The following is a 17,078-nucleotide window of genomic DNA, read 5'->3' as shown; positions in this document are numbered from 1 at the left end:
CGGCAGTGAGCATGTATGAGAGCTGGCATCATCAGCAGCAGCCTTAACGAGACAGGTTGAATATACGGGTTTGTAGTACTGAATGAACTCAGCAAACACATCTATGGTAAGCCCTGAGGGAAGAACATGTAACAGCCAGTTGCTACCTGCACTGCTTAGAGCAAGCTAAACAAATTTAACCTCAGTGCACACAGTACTGAGTTAGTTTATAGTTTGTTAAGACTGGCTCCTGAATCAAACCAGTGCAAGATGATGAATTGTTACAACTTTCAAAACTGGTCCAGTTTTGTTCACAAAAGTAAAACTCTAAAGGTCAAACTTTCATTTCTCACACTGCATTACTGTGATAACGGTGGCAGATTTAAAATCGAAATTGGGGAGTAATTGTTGAAACACAAGAAATTGAATCCTTAGAGACGTAAGAAAAGCAGCTTCTCATTTCTAGCTGACGACTGTGGATTTTGTTGTCTGTAATCATAACTCACAAGCAGATCTTACAAGTGTAGCTGGCTGAAGTAAAATACTGCTAACACCTTGACTCGGTCAAAAAGTTTTCATCTGACACGATTTAAAACAAGAACCCTATGAAAGTCTATATGTAAAGTTACCTGGCAGTTGTGCACGTCATATGATGTTAATGCTAAAAGACAGAAGCTAAAACTAGCTCACATCTCAGCAAACATTGGTTGGATAGTGAAAGACGGCAGGTATATCTATATGATTGATGACAAGAAATATGCTCATTAACGTGGGAAAAGAAAGTGCAGGGACTTGATTAGTGCAGCAGACTTTTAGGTGGGTCACCCAGCCAGATGAGCTGGACTGCAGAAAAGAGCTAAGCTAACTCTGCTTAGACCTGAAACAGCGAGCCAGAGTGAGATGCATCGCCTTTGACCCAATTTGATTCTGCATCAGCCCACATTTTCTGTCACAAACCCCAACAGAACAAATCCAAATGCAGTGGTATCTAACAAGTTTGGCTGGAGGTTAAGTTATTGCAGCTAGTAAGCTAGTGTTAGTTAGCTGGACATGATAATGTTTGCAGCTTATGTTAGAGCAGATGAAGACAGAGCTCTTGTGTTTCACATTTTTCTCAGAGCATTCTTCTCAGAGCCTCCTGCATACCTTCAAAATGTAGAGAAATGGAAATCTTGACAGCTCTAGTTACAATTGCTAAGCTATAATTGGACAGTTGCTGTTTGGAGGTGGGGCTTAGCAAAGGGTCGATTTCTAGTTTCTACCTGGATGTCATGGAGCACTGTTGGGTTCTGTTCATGATAATGTTGATCTGGATTGTATCATCAGACTTCAGAGGAACGCACATGGAACGCACATGTCTCTATTAACCAATGAAATTATACATACAGTGGTACACTTCTGTGATTGGTTCAATTGCTGTTCACACCAGAAATGAACCACTCCAGAGTTCACTTGACAGTGGTGCCCGAGGCCAGCTCTTCTAGGCAGACCAGAGAGGGGTTGTTCGGTTTGCACAAGAGTTCAAGTCCAGTGTTTGCACCAACCCAAACAAACTGCACCAAGGGGGTAAATGATCCAATGTTCAGTTCAGCCAGACTAAAGAAGGCTGGTGTGAACCCGCTCTAAAATATTTTTTTTTGCCATTGTTAACACAGGGTGACTTGCGACTACTACTGGCCCACCTCTGGGTGTTGTCTGGCCATAAACTGTAGATTATTTACTGGTCGTGGCTACTGTGACGTCTTCCATGGTTTGAGAGTGGGTGAAGCTGGGCAAGATACACTTAGCTATGCCTTTATCCCAATTGGATCTAACTGGGAACCCTAGGCCACACTGTTGTAGTGTCACAAGGTAACCATGCCCTAATGCATACTCTGCTTTATTGTTGATTATATTCTAACTGATGTCATAATTAATAAAGTGAGCATCAAGCTGTATTGAAGGAGACTTGAAACTTGGAAAGTAAGGACACTGTTTACTGAGGAAATAAATGTAGTGAAAATGAAGGTCATTTTCTTATAGACTTGCATACAATCAGATTTCTTTTTGCAACCACCAGAGTTGCCCCCTGCTGGCCATTAGCAAGAATGCAGGTTTATGGCACTTTTCACGTTGACTCTACTTTTCAGACCTGGAAGTTAGATCCATTATTATACCAAAAGCAATCTCTGGACAAATCCACCCAATCATGATAAGTGGACTGTAGTTACAACCATTGGCACTGCGTTTAATCTCCGGGTCAGGCAGGCTGGGTTTTAAAACTTAATATTCTGATTAATAGTGGATGTGTGGGACATGGTTTGTTTCTCCCTAGAGACATAGAAACACTGTGTGCGCATTTACACACAAAGCACAGCAGTGCAACTTCCTTGACTGTGTAATTGTTACCTCTGGAGAGTTTTCTCTCTCCTGTTGAGTTTATAGCTACAGTTTTGAGTTTTGCTGCTTAAATATTCCACAGTATTTGCTGCGGTGACATTATCGACATGTGAAAACAAAACTAAGAGCAGCCTATCTAATCATTGCAGTTAATCCGTGTAAAAGGTAACACCCTACAGGCATCGATGTGGGAGGTGGTGGATGATTTATATGCATACATTGGGACTCCAGCCTGTCCACCCAGTTAAAGGTCTGCTAATTCTGCGACTATCTGCTGTCTCAAGCAAGCTCAGAAACCTAATTGCAGCCTTTTCCTTGCCAAAGGAAAAATAGCTAGAGCCCCCACACACACAGCAAGGCTTCCACTGAGCGAGTCTGCCAGACCCGCCTACCTTATGCAGATGCATATAGAGATCCAGTCACAGAACATAACTGAAATAACAACGCTTTTCAATGCCATGTGTAAATGCAAGGACAATAATAGCAGGCCTAAGTTGAGTCTTACCTAATAGTAGTCTCATTAAATGAAATATTACAAGTGACAAATAATACAAGCACTTAAAATGGCACATTTCATAACACAAAGTGCACTGAAATGCACGTATAGCTAAGGTATGACAGAGGTTGATAAAAGGAGAGAGTGGAACTAAAAGTAATAATATGACCACAATCACAAAATAACAATAAAGCCAAAATGACACCTTCAGTCCCCTTTAATCATTATTCAGAAACTCTAAAAGCTCCGGTTTGAAACACTCCACTCTAATTTAGACTAAGTGACAGAAAATGTTGACTTTTTAATACTGAAGTAATGCCTCGGGTCCCTGTGCATGAACAAGCGTGTTTGTAACATTGTGTAGATGCTTTGAAACGGACAAAACTCAATTCCATTCTAACCCGGCCGCCACCGCTCCTGCTGACAAGTGGCCCCAAAAGTGGATTACATTTCCAGACCCTGGACTGTAATCAGAGAGGACACTGCCAATAGAGCCAAGGCTGGCCAATTGACCAACAGGCAGTGGCCTTTTTCATCATCCATTTAAAGATCAATATGAGGGACCTCAAGCTCATCAGCTCAACTTTACTGAAGACAGGATGAAATAAAATTGAATCGCTGTGGCTACAGAAGAATGAAACAGTAGCAAGGGTTAGGAGGAAAAAAACGCTGATAATAATAAAGGTTTTTTTTTCTCTCTTGGGTCAGGTACAAGGAGAGAATAGATTGGAGTGCTCCCAGTCAGCAGCAAAGATTTTATTATGAAGCCAAAAGGGAAAAAAGAAAGTCCAGACCTTGCAGGAAGAAACGAAGGCAGTAGAATGGGAAAAATGGAAAAAAGATACAGATCTACAGTGAGAAGAGGGGGGAGAAGCTGATGGCTTGAATAACAAAACTTGGCAGGAGTTATGGTGGATCTGGGTTGATATGATGACCCGCAGCAATATTGAAAAAACCTTGTAAGACTCCTATAAATAAAATAGAAAAATTAAACTTGAAACATTTGCACTTGTATATCTTGACAACTTCTCTTTTTCTGTTATTTTTGGGTTCCATAGCTGTGCTTTGTAATTAGTTCTAATTAGCAGGTGTTAGCATGCTAACATGTTAAATTTTAACACTAAAATCACCAAGGCAGTATATTGGAGTGCTTTTAAATTTTGCAGTGTAATAATCTGAAATAAAACCCATGTAACTTTAAACTTTATTCTAACATTTTTATTATATTAAAATTTCAAAATAGAAAAAAATATTTGTCCCTTGAATGGCCATAGTGGTCATATCAACTGCATTATAATGAAGATGTGTGTCCCTGTTGCTTTGCCAATTTTTTCTATATATTTTTTTTTCTTGCAAAGCTAAAACCTGCAAGAAGAAGATCAGAGGCCTTAGCCATGCTTCAGAGCCTTGGTAATACTAAGTAATATTTGTCATGTCACCGACATCTATAAGACATTATAATTTTACCTCCAGATGGTAGAAGAACATGAAGCACGTGTGTTTCCAGATTTATGTCCAAGTTCAAGTCAAAGGTCAAAGACGGAGATCCTGTTTGCAAAACCAGGAGAAATCCAAACAGAATCCAAACAAAATAGAAAAGTGAAACTGTAGTGAAACATGATCACGACACTGCCACTCAGGAAACGATGGCAGATTGATGTACTGCCTGACTGACTGACAAAGATGACACCAATCACAGTAAATCCCAACAATAGAATACTGTACCAGAACTTAAAGTGGCGAAACATGGTAGTGTCTTCTGAACTTTTGTCTCCTCTTTGCTATGGAATAGTTCTGTCAATGGGAAATATTTTTTGCTTCCATTTTGAACAGCACTGTACTTTTTTCTTTCTTTCTTTTTTTTTTTTCCCACATCTATCCAGACTTTGTGATCCAAACATTTCCAATACCTCCATGGCATTATGAAATCCAAAAGTTAAGTATAAATTATTGAATAAAGATCAATCATTTCCAAATTTAACATGTTTTTATTAACAGAACATTAGATTAGAGAAGATTATATTATGCTGAGATTTAGTGGTCCATTTAAACTGATCATTCAAATTTTTTAGGGGAATGACATAAAATATGACAACAGACATTAAAAGCTTTGTTCAAAAACCTCAATAGAAGCTTCAAAAATAAATATGACATGACAAAATTGACTTTTAATGCAGCCTCGTAGGAGCGGTCATAACGACTGCTATGGCCGTTCTAACAGCTATTAAATAGTATCAGAATGTTAATATTGTCATTGGGAATATGTTAGCATTTAGCTCAAAGCACTGCTGTGGCAAAGCACAGTCTCACAGAACTTCCTTGTAACAAACTGCATTTCAAAAGCGCCAATGATAGAAAAGAATCAGTGTTGTCACTGAAGTTTGTCCACCAGAAACTACTGAGAAGTAGCTGTGGACTGTGTCTTGGTCAAAAGAAAAAGATGGCCAGGGTTGTGTGTTTGTGTAAAAATAATAATAATAATGATAATTGGACATTTGTTAGCCAGAGCTAGAACTACGAGGTGATTAGCTTAAAGTAGATATGGTTACACCCAACATGGATTATAACCATGAACTACCAAGAAATAGTTCCTCTAAAAAGAGTGGATGGTGTGTTCTGTGGATTATCCTGAGCAAAATTGATGTTGACTGTTTTAATTTTCATTTTCAAGGCTGTGAGCACCACAAACCAAGTTCCTTCAACCTCCTCTGTATTGAGGCAGCTGCAGGGATCTCAGAGACATGAGCTTCAAAACCTCCTGTCACCAGAAACTTTCTGCGCGGCTGGACACTGCTAGAGGTTAGTCTGAAAATATGTTTTTGGGTGAGCCAACCCTTTTCCCTTTGTCCCATCTATTAAAAATTCCTGCTCTGAAACATTTGTTACAGAAGGGTAATAGAAGGGAAAAAAAGTCCCTGAGGTTTTGACACAAAGTTTTCCTCAGAGTATTTGCATCAGTTCAGTTTTCTTTTGAAAGCCACGGATGTATTCACTTAAAGGAGGCTTTTGTTCTGAACTTCCAAGTCAATGAAAGGAGCTGAAAGGGGGAAGGGGGAAGCTTCCGCATAGCTTTTTATTTATTTTTCGGGACAGATTGACCTGACATTTCATGCATTCTAGGGAGACTATTAAATGCGGAGGGACTGGCTGAACACTAAAACATTAAGACAGGTACTGACCCCTTCATGGATGATAGAAAAGCGAGGTGTGTGCAGAGATTTAGGGGAGGAACAGAAGCTGCTGTCCTTTTCTCTCTCCTTCAGTCAACATAGAGATTAATTTCAACTCCATATTAGGCGCTGAACTCATTCCATCTTCTCATTATCATGTTGATACAGGCGCTTTATTTTTTTTCCTCGTACTTTGTCAGGATTAAAATATTTTCACATGAAAGACAAATATGACTAAAATACACCTTCGGACTTGGATGATGAATACCAGAGAGGCTCTGCAGGGGTGTTTCTGTTCGTATGTTGAGGTGATAGTGAAAAGGGATCTGAGCTGTATTCAGGCTCTGTTCCTGACATGTTCTTTCCCTTTTACTCCCCCGATGAAACCCTTTATCTTCCGGCATGACTGCAGGAAGCGCTGCTGTCTTCAAACAACCACAGATATGAAGGGAGGTGGATGAAATGAGAGGAGGGAAACAAAAAAATCTAATTCTTTCAAGTCATGTAAAGTTGTCCTCTGTGAGTAAAGTTGTAATTTTTTTTTAAAACTTCAACCAAATCTTTTACCTTACCCCGAATTTACACCAGGTGCGGCTGCGCGGCATCACAGCTGTGCCGCGGCTCGCAGAGAAATAGCTCCCGTTCTAGTCAATGCTATAATTTACACCAGAAGCGCCATGGCGCATCTCAGCAGCGTCCCAGAAGCGGCTCGGCGCTCCGCTCCACGGAGAATACACAGCAAGTCTATTTTCAACGGATGGCGCGCCAATTGACACAAAGTTGGTTGAATGGGCAGGAAGTCAGGCATGGAAAACAGGGGAGAATCCGGTTGTTTTTCAAAATAAAAGACCCTCGCGATCATAAAGACAGACAGAAAATAAACAATTTAACTACGTAGCCTGCTTATCCATGGTAGAAGCACAAAGAACAAGGAAAGAGGACTTAATCAACAAAATCAGAGCAAGTAAACATGACCAGAAATAGAACTGAAATCTATACACAACCTCAAGATACCATAAAAGCTTAAACTTATTAAGGGGTTTTTTTTCCCATGGTGAGCAGGATAAGGGGGAGTAAGTGGAATTGAACAGAACATTAGCTACTGACATTAAAGTCTATGCTCTCATCTGGGACATGAGCATCATGTATTGATACAGGTTGTAAAGCTAATCAGCTTATCACCTAAACATCAATGAGCTGTTGATCCTGACGGATCTGTGAGAATAAGATACTTTACTGGGCTTGAGCAGTCTGAATTGTGGGGTTTGAACTATTCCACAGCCAGTAAGATGGAGAAGAGTCACAACAAGGTTGTCGTCTTTGCTCAAGGACAGCGCTACACTGGTGGGGAACGCTCCGTTGCTCACAGCACCACCCTGCTAAGCATCTTAGTACCAGTTTTTGAATAGTGACTAAAATCATCAGAAAACGTGGCCAAACAGGCTCAGTCACACAACATGAGATACCACAATTACCAGGAGCACTTTAACCTTGGCTGCTCATGCTGCTGGACCGTGTCCAGGGTCATCCTGCTGATCAATCTACCATTGGTTTCCAATATTCTTCTGTCTGCAGGATGAACGTCTTGTACCGTGACACATGTCAGATACTAACACCTTCATCTCTCAGGGGCGTTCAGACAGGTTCATTTACTCTCTCACTGACACACACACACACACACACACACACACAAATACACACCATCACCACCTCTAGTCATGCTCCGCTTCTTCTCTAGAGGGTTGTCACTGGCAACGTGCACAAATTCCTAAATCTGTTTATATGAACAAACATGTCAAAAGTCTGCTAATAAGACACAAAGTAGCACAACGCAAAATACAGATGTAGTCCAGTTGTCATCCTTCTCAACAGAGAGCAGCTTTTAGTAAACTCTCAAATCGTTTCTGTTACCGCAACTGAAGAGAGGAGCCAACCTTTATTAGACAGGCCTTTATTTGTCATTTTCCGGCTTTATTAGCCACACTGGAACTTTGGTGTTGTGAAAAATTTTATTTGATGTAGTTTTTGGCAGTAGGCACGGCCAAATGGCTCGGCGGCACCCTCTAAACAGCAGTCCCCGAGACATATTCCATAGACATACATGAAAATCATTACACACATATCATGTCCAGATGCACAAAAAACTCTATAGGGGCCTGTAGCCTAAACCCAACAGGAAGTTGGCTATCTTAAATTTAGTGGTCAATTTTGGCGTTTTCCACATGTTGTATTTTAAGGAACTCCTCCTGGAATTAATCTGATTGACTCCAAAATAACTGTGTGCCATCTAGACTGGTTTGTGATCAAAAGTATTTAAGAGATTTGTCTATTATTGAAGGGCATCGCTGTGGCTTGGTACTTTAAGTTTTGATGTCTCGTCATGAAACACAAAACTGCTAAAACTTTGGTGTAGAAGTTCCGATCTGCACCAAACTTCACATGTTCGATAAAAGTCAGGGCCTGAACATACTTACATGACAATATTCATGAAAGTCATAGTCATAGCGCCACCTACTGGCTACAGGAATTGACATGTTTTAACATTTTCTGTGTCCATCCTAGCAGGTTGACCACATCCAACTCAAATCTGATCAGGGAAGTCTTAAGACCTTGGTTATGCTGTATTATGGAGATTGTGATGTTTTGTTAAATGGTGTTACGCTGGCGGCGCAGCGAGCTCTGACGTTTCGCCATAACACAGGAAGTTGATTTAACTTTAGTGTACATGATCGAATCTGCTTGAAACATGTTCAATAACAGTCCATACCTGAACATATTATATGGCTTGTACCATGCGCTGATGCCCTGCACGTCCTGAGTGGAGGTGTGAGGGTTGGTCTAATCTGACACAGGCATCAATTGTGGTGAAAAATTGCCTGCATGTTTCACCTACGTGTACAGAAATCAGTAGGTGTGTGTATCATGGCCAGGCGCACAAAAACATGTCTTGGAGCTGTTGCCTAAATCCAACAGGAAGTCAGCCATTTGTGCACTTTTTGCGCTGCTTTTGGCGATTTCCAGATATTGTATTTTGACAAACTCTTCCTACAGAATCGGATCAATGCCAAAGTTGGCGTGTGCAATCTAGAGACCTTTGAGATGACAAGTTTTTAAAAAAATATTTTTTTTTTTTGCTGAATGGGATCTCCGTTTCGTGATGATGATTTTTGTTGTGTGAAGATGATCCCAAAACTTTGAAACATAAACTCTGTACCCGGCTCTCTTCTCCAAAGCTCCCTGGGTGTCAGCAGTTGTCAGTCGGCTCTGTGCCTCAGGTCCGGTCCTCCACACTTTATATTGTAATTTTGGAGTGATAAAATCTTACTTTCCCTCTCTTAGGCTGCTGGTACATTCAGCCGACACACCGACCTTGTGTTATCCACAACTTTCTCTCTGTTGCTGTTGTAGCTGTCTGGGAACTAACCCACATTCTGTGAAGGTTTGGTACGAATACATGAACAGTTACAGCCCTTAAAATTCATGCAGGTTTTGGTTAACCTCAGTTTTAGCATTGTTTTTAAAAATTAATAAAATAAACCTGAAATATAATTTGGAAACAGAATTCTTGATTCTCTGATTTCATTTAAAGCTCAAGGCTGAAGTTGGCTTCACAGCTTTAAATACATGAGGTACAGGTTCATAAATCTAAAAAGGAATTTTGAATAGCCTTTCGTGTAGTCTCTGTTTGACCTTTAAAACCTCTTGAGCCCTGCTAAGATGCAAATATCTGAAACTGCAAATAAACCATATTTGATTAAAAGGAAATGTGTATAAAATGATGTCCAAGAATTCTGAATATCCATCTGATGTAATGCTGCAGACACAAAAACTGTTGAATCTTTCTGTTAACTGGTTCATTTAAAGTGTCATAAAGCTTCAAAAAATCTTTATTTTCTTTTTATTAAAGATAAAGGAGACAAGGTCCCAAGAGTTTAACAGTATTAGTTCACTGTAAAAATAGTTGAAACAACTCAAACTTTCAAGGCAACTTACTGCAATAGATTTGAGCCAAACTCAAACTTTTACATTTTTAAATAAAAAACAAAACTTTTACTAAAAAAAAAAAAAAAAAAGTTTTGCTGAATTGTAATCTTTATTTGAGAAAACTTACTTTTCTTCTTTAGATAAACTTGAACCTCTGAGTTTAAGAAACTCAAAACAAAAAAAAACAAAAATTGGTCACAGTGATCTCTGAACCTGATTGGTCATTATTTTGGTGCCTGAAAATTTACTTGAAAATATTAAAATTTTAACAATGATTCACTTTCAGATCAATACTTTTGTGAGAGTAAAGTTTATTTATTTAGAAAAGTAAATTATCGGAACAAAAAGATTAGTCAACTAATTTTGAGTTCTCAAAAAAAATTGAGATTTCTTTCTTTTTTCTTTTTTTCTTTTTTGTTAATTTTACAGCATACACAGAATCAGCCAACAAATACTCAACTTTAAATTCAGACAGAGCTCCTAAATGAAATGTGTCCTTTCAGAATAGAAACTTCATTTTGATTTAATTCTTGATTAAATAATAATATAGAGCAGGTAAAAAAAAAAAAAAATATCTGAACTGCTTCCAAGCTACTAAGAGCTTAAGAGATCGTGGGGGAAAAAAACACAGATTTTCCTATTTTCAACTGGAATTGAAAATCCAATCGACAGACCCAACAGACACTTGCCTGTTTTGCACCGCACACTTGAGGAGAAAGGCACCAAATTAACTGCAAATCTTGAAAACGTCAGTCAGGTGAGTGTGTTGGCAGCAGTTCTGTCCATTCAGCCGTGCTATCTGGCTATCTGTTAGCACCAGGTTTAACTCCCATCTCCGAGGCCTTATACATTTGTCAGCCGCATACCTGCCGCCAGCTCTTCGCTCCTCAATCAATCAGCATTTGGCACTCAATAGAGCAGAGCACTATGGTCTTTTTTCTCTCCAGCTATAGACTGGGGTTACACGCGGCAGATGAAGAAACAGGCTGGGAAGATTGAGAGAGGGTAGGAGAGGAGCAGAGGAGAATAAGTAGATGGAAGGGCCAGAGAATAGAGAGCTGGAGGACAGAAATAAGGAGGATGGAAGGAAGGAAGGAAGGAAGGAAGAAGGATTTTAACAGACCCGAGCCATTTGAACATGTCTAGTACATCATGAGAAGTACAGAGGAAGAGTGTTATTTTATAGGGAGAAATATGAATACGTTATCCAAATTTTGAACAGATCATTCCTGCTGTAATATTTTTTCTTCCTCAGTAATCTCTTATCCAAATGACCAGGGATACAGCAATACAAAAAGCTCATGATATCATAACAACACGATAAAAAGGCCATGACACAATATTTATTGTGACATTAAAAACAAAGAAAAATTACAACTTGATAAAATGGACATTACTGAATAATAAATCTCATGGTTACAGCATTGTTGTTTGTATAAAACGTGTTCTTCATTTTATATCAGTGATAGTAATGATTTATGTTAATAATCATTAATTAATACCTGTTAATTATTTATCTAAAAATATTAATTAATAGCATAGAAATGGCAGTAATTGTGCCTCATTTGACATTGTTTTTTGTGGCAGAGATTTTCCTTGAATAGGGGAACTGCAACTTCAACTTATAATGAAAAAAAGAAAAGAAACATGCATTTTTTAATCTATAAAGTGTTAATGAGTAATTGTTAGCATTGTCCACTATCAGTTAAAGAAAATGAAATTTCACTCAATATCTCCTCACCCCTGTGCTGATGTGAGGATGAGTGAAGATCTCCAGTTCACAAAACACTCCAGGAGCTGCAGAGGAAACCAACGTTGCAGCCAAATCCAATACAATCGAAGTGAACGGTCACCAGTTTTAAAATGTAAAAAAAGAACACAAAATGTCTCCATACTGCTTGTGTGGTGTAATCCAAGCCGTGACATTAAAATCTGACCCAAAAAAGACATCATTTACACCATGTTTTTAGCCTAAATGTCAGCTGTAGCCTCTCAGACCTGATCCACGGGCACACGACTGAAGCAGGTACACAGGCTCTCACCCAAGCGGATAAAATAAAAGTAGGCAGCCATGATTTAAGGATTCAAAATATTTATTGTCTTTCATAATAAATGTTTGAATTATTTATGTGCAAATTGAACAACAAACACAACAAACAGCAGTCAGCGGTCCTTTTATAATATATAATGAAAAATAAATAAATTAAACATTCAGTTATAACCACTAATAACCAGTGGAACAAGTGCTGAAAATCTGTACTCAAGTACAGTTACATTACTGAAATATTACTCAATTATGAGTGAAAGTACTGGTGTTAGATAAAATATGGAACTAAAAATATGTAACTACTCAGCGTATTAGTTACTTTTTTAGTCATTGATGTTTAATGTTTATGCGTTCAATCAAATCTTCAGTGTAAATTCCTCTGTTCTGCTCGTCGTCACAGCCGGCTCTGCAAACTAGGGTTGTACATTTTGTGTAATTCCTATAACTGATAGCTGAAAATGCAAGCAATCAATTCATCATTAGTAATTTAGAATTTCTAACACTTGTTTTTTTTTTTTTTTCCTTTATCAACAAATGTGTCAGAAAAAAACATGTCAAATGAGGTGCAATTACTGCCATTTCTGCACTATTGATTAAATATTGACTAATACATTTTTAATTGGTGAAATTCTTCACAGTGATTAAACGATTGATTAACAATTACCATCCTTACTCCAAACCTGTGCCTGCTGCAGCATTTTTGAGTGCTGGTTTTCATTGGCTCGTTTGTGATCAGATCACCTGATTGGGTAGAAAAATGCAGATGAAAGGTTTGGATATAAACTCAAATTGTACTCAGTAATCAATTATGTTTTTAAAAGTAACTAAGTAGATTACATTGTGTGATGCATAATAAAGTAAAAGTAAATGTACAGACTTAGAAAATATTGTCAGAAAAATCCAAAAAACTACTTAATAACAGTAGTTTTAATATATGTAACTAGATAGTCCACTCCTGGTAATAACCATGTAATATCACAGTATGTAGTTTTCTATGGTATTGCAACTTTTTTTTTTTTTTATTATCGCAGTATCTGATATATTATTACATCCCTACAAATGACACAATTTGCCACTAATGTCACACCACTTATTCCCAGAGTGAGAACTCTACAAACACACAGACATCACACACACCGGTAAAAATCAGCTGGACTCACTCCTTACACTTGTGTACGTTGGAAGTCATAGAAATATGCTCTTCATAACTCCAGATAACTGTCAGACTCTTTCATCATCTTTTCTCATCAGTATCAAAGTGACTGGACTTTCCGTCTTGCAGATTTCTCAAACTGTTAAACCCTCTGACTCTTGCTGACCTCTTCCTCATACTTTTAAAAAACGATGCAATATAAATCAGCGGGCTATTAAAGCCTGTTACTGTCGATAGCGTTCTCTCTTTTTTTTTTTTGTCATAAACACTTCAAAACGACTTCACTCTCGTCTAGTCTAACCTCTAACTTTTTTAAAGAAAACTGCAGTTTGATTCTGACTTTCTAACACGTCCTCATACCTAAATGAGAGAGTAGGTTGGTTGGCAGTAACTCCCAGTACAACATATACGACCCTAAGTTAGGAAGGTTCCTGGCAACTAATTTCTCTATTGACTAAACACAAAGTTTAATTTGGACTAGTTGACTGGTCTACCAGCAAAACAAAACACTTGGCAAGCAGTTCAAATTGAGCACCATTTATTTATTGATGATGTTGTCCTGTGTGCTTTAAACCATTTGAAGCTGTTGATCTCATTCTACAATCGCCAGATCATATTTTAAAGCAGTCTGGGTCGGTTGGTGTTGACAGTTGGCAGGTGAAATCCTATAGTATGTAGAAATACACATACACACTTATATAGACACCCGAGAGCAATGACATCACTTGTTGTGGGGCCCGAGGGAGATGTACTGATAAATAAACAGCTTTTATTTTTACAGGTTCACTCGCCTCCGGTTCCTTCTGCAGTCCTCTATCCAAACTGTACTTTTTCCCCTCCCTTTTTCGCCATTTTCAGTGCAAATCTCACCACAAATAGTGCAAGCTGGCGGTTGCTGTCCGTGGTTGTTTTGGCACAAAAACAGGCAACAGTTGGCGTTCTCGCTGGATTTGCGTTTGTTTGTCTACCACCAGACCTCTGACTGACCAGTGGTTCAGCTTATTGTCTGGCGTATTTACCCGGATGCTCATTTTATGCTTTTTCCTGACTGTCAAGGACCAATCTTGAAACACATCGACTATTATCTGAGGATAATTTAGCCTCTGGGGGCAACGGTCAATGTTTCGGGGTTTCCAGTGCAGCCAACAGATAACTGCATAATGAATATCCAGGTGATTAGCAACTTGACACTTTGTCAGCGGTCATCTAGTCTGTATAAAAGATATCTGCATATGAATGCAGTGGAATCTTAAGCAGATGAGATTCCAGATTGAATTTTGGCAAATGTGTTCTAAGAAGCTACTAGTCTGACTACAAATGGAAACCAGGATACTTTGGATAATAAAATCTTCTTCCTTGCCTACAAATTCTGCATTTGTATGCAAATATCTGTTTAGAAAGATCAGTCGAAGAACATAGAGATCGTCTTTATGCATGGCTTGTCCAGTTTTTTAAGTTTCAGCTTTGTCCCAAGCTTTACAGTCTTTGTGCTAAAACTTTTTTTAATGTAGCGTTCTTATACAGATTGTTTTATTTTTAAAAATGTTATTTGTATATTTTATGAGGCGCTTAAACTTGTATAAAGAATGAAGCAGCCAAGAAAATTTAAAAAAAAACTTCCAGTATGAATCTCCATACGCTTTACGTCACATGGAAAAAAAAAGAAACATATATGCAAAAAACAACTTAAGGCAAAATGTCCATATTTCCTGGAATATGTATTAATCGGTAAGGATTCCATCATGGAAAAAAAAACGGTACTTCATTGCAATGTAGGCATTTCATTTCATGCTTCAAGAGTGTGAGTGAGATTAATTTAAAGAGGGAAGGAGGAGGGTCAAAGAGAGAAGATAAAGCGAAATATACAATTCTTCAATCTGCATGGATTAAGGTGTGACTCTGTTTAACCACAGTGTGTAACCAGGATGTGATGAATTGTCTGAGGATGAAGCATGAAGTGGCTGGTCTGAGCTTTGACCTCTTGCGGTATATTAAGGGACTGTGTCCATGTAGCCAAGTAGGTGTGTGTGTGTGTGTGTGTGTGAGGAGGGGAAATGAAATATTTATGCAAATGAGCTGTCTTCTACACCAGGTTGAGTGTGGCCACTCCAGCTCCATGTGAATAATAGCAGCATAGCACCATTCTCCATCCCCATCTCCATATTTATTTTATTTAATCAGACTTCATCTGCATTCAGATGTGCAGCGGATACACTACTGACCCTGCAAACCCAGACCTTGAAAACGTACCTTAGAGTCGCTGAAGATGCATTTGTGGGTCTCACTCCACAACTCAGCAACTCTCAGTCCAGATCGGCCCAGCTGTTCACTTCAGCTCACTTCAGTTCCAACAACCCAACACTAAATAAAAAAGTACCATCCTGCCGCCGTCCTGTTTTTTTTTGTTTTTTTTTTGGCATTCATGGATAGCTTATGGAGACTAGCCACCATCAAACTTTAGTTAACAAAATATTTTTGGGTTTATAGGCCTTAGAATGAACTTTCAAAAGTTTTGCCGACCTATAATCTTGAGTTGCGATTATTTACATTTCTTCTTTAGATGAACTTGAATCTGAGTTTTACTACAAAAAATGTATTTTAAAAAAAAATCAGTCACAGTGAGCTGTGATGTATCATTTTGGTGCCTGAAAATTAAATGGTTTTAACTGAGAATATTTCAAGTTGTTTGGTTTTCTAAAACTGAAAGATTTAAGTTTATCCAAAAAAGAAAAGTTAATTATCTCACCAAAAGATTAGGTAAAACTTTTTTCAAAACTTAAGCATTTCAGTTGGGCTAAAAACTCAAAAATCTACTGCAGTATGTTGCCTTTAAGTCTGAGTTTTTTCATCTTTTTCATTTTTACGTTTTAGACCTACAACAATCACAAATGAAATTATAATTTTATTTTAAAAAAACTCTTTTTGGCAAATCTACAGGGATTTGTTGTTGTTGGGTCACGCCCTCAGTGTTTCAGAGCAGAGAAAACTGCTGGTTTTGAGACCTAATTTTATATGATGTTTTTAAAATCATTCAAACTTGGCTGGTTGGTTTATAACGCACGTTTCTGTGGCGTGACAAACTCGGAACACATTTATTATTGCTTTACAGTATCTTTAATATCAAATTGGCTGGAACGTTTTCAACCCAACACCCAAAGAGAGCTGTATGTGGGCTGAAATGTGATTGAATCTGCAGTTGTTCTTCTCTGTAAACGTGTTCTCATCATGAATGTACATCACTCACATCATTCTCTGCTCTATCATTTTCTCTGCTCAAGTGTCCTCAAGCAACATATTAAAGTGTGCCGCCGGCTGCATGTTTCTGTTATGCAAGTGACTCTGACCTGAACTTGTTGACATGTGAAGCAGAACGAACACATACTTACTTGGGTACATGTTGTATAACATGCTGTGGTGTGAATGACGGCAGCTGGGGTTAAAGACATTTTCATGTAAAATTCATTAGAGTTGTCAATTAAATTGTTAATGAAGATGTGAGAATATTTTGCAGACAAAAGTTGTCTTACATCAAAGTCATTGTTGTCTCTAGAACACATGATCAAGGCATTTTATTTAAACTTAATGGTACAGCGAGGTGGTTGAAACTCCCATCAAGGTGTGTGATCATGCTGGCTAATCATGTCTGCATACTTTTGGAGTCTTTGTTTGCGAGTTTGTTTTAGTCTGGATTTACTCATTACTGACATAAAGCTGCGGTAGCTCAGAGTAACTGGAGGTACTTCCACCCCCACCTGACAGAAAAGAGTCTTTATATTCAGTATTATTTCCATGGAGACACATTTCCTGCTTTCGTACAGAGCATGATTAAGTATTGATGCCATCTATTCAGTTGCTTAAAAACTAGAATTG

Source organism: Lutjanus erythropterus, chromosome 12, assembly GCF_056507025.1.
Source record: "Lutjanus erythropterus isolate fLutEry1 chromosome 12, fLutEry1.hap2, whole genome shotgun sequence".
Lineage (NCBI taxonomy): Eukaryota > Metazoa > Chordata > Actinopteri > Lutjaniformes > Lutjanidae > Lutjanus > Lutjanus erythropterus.
This window is presented reverse-complemented; position numbering follows the sequence as displayed.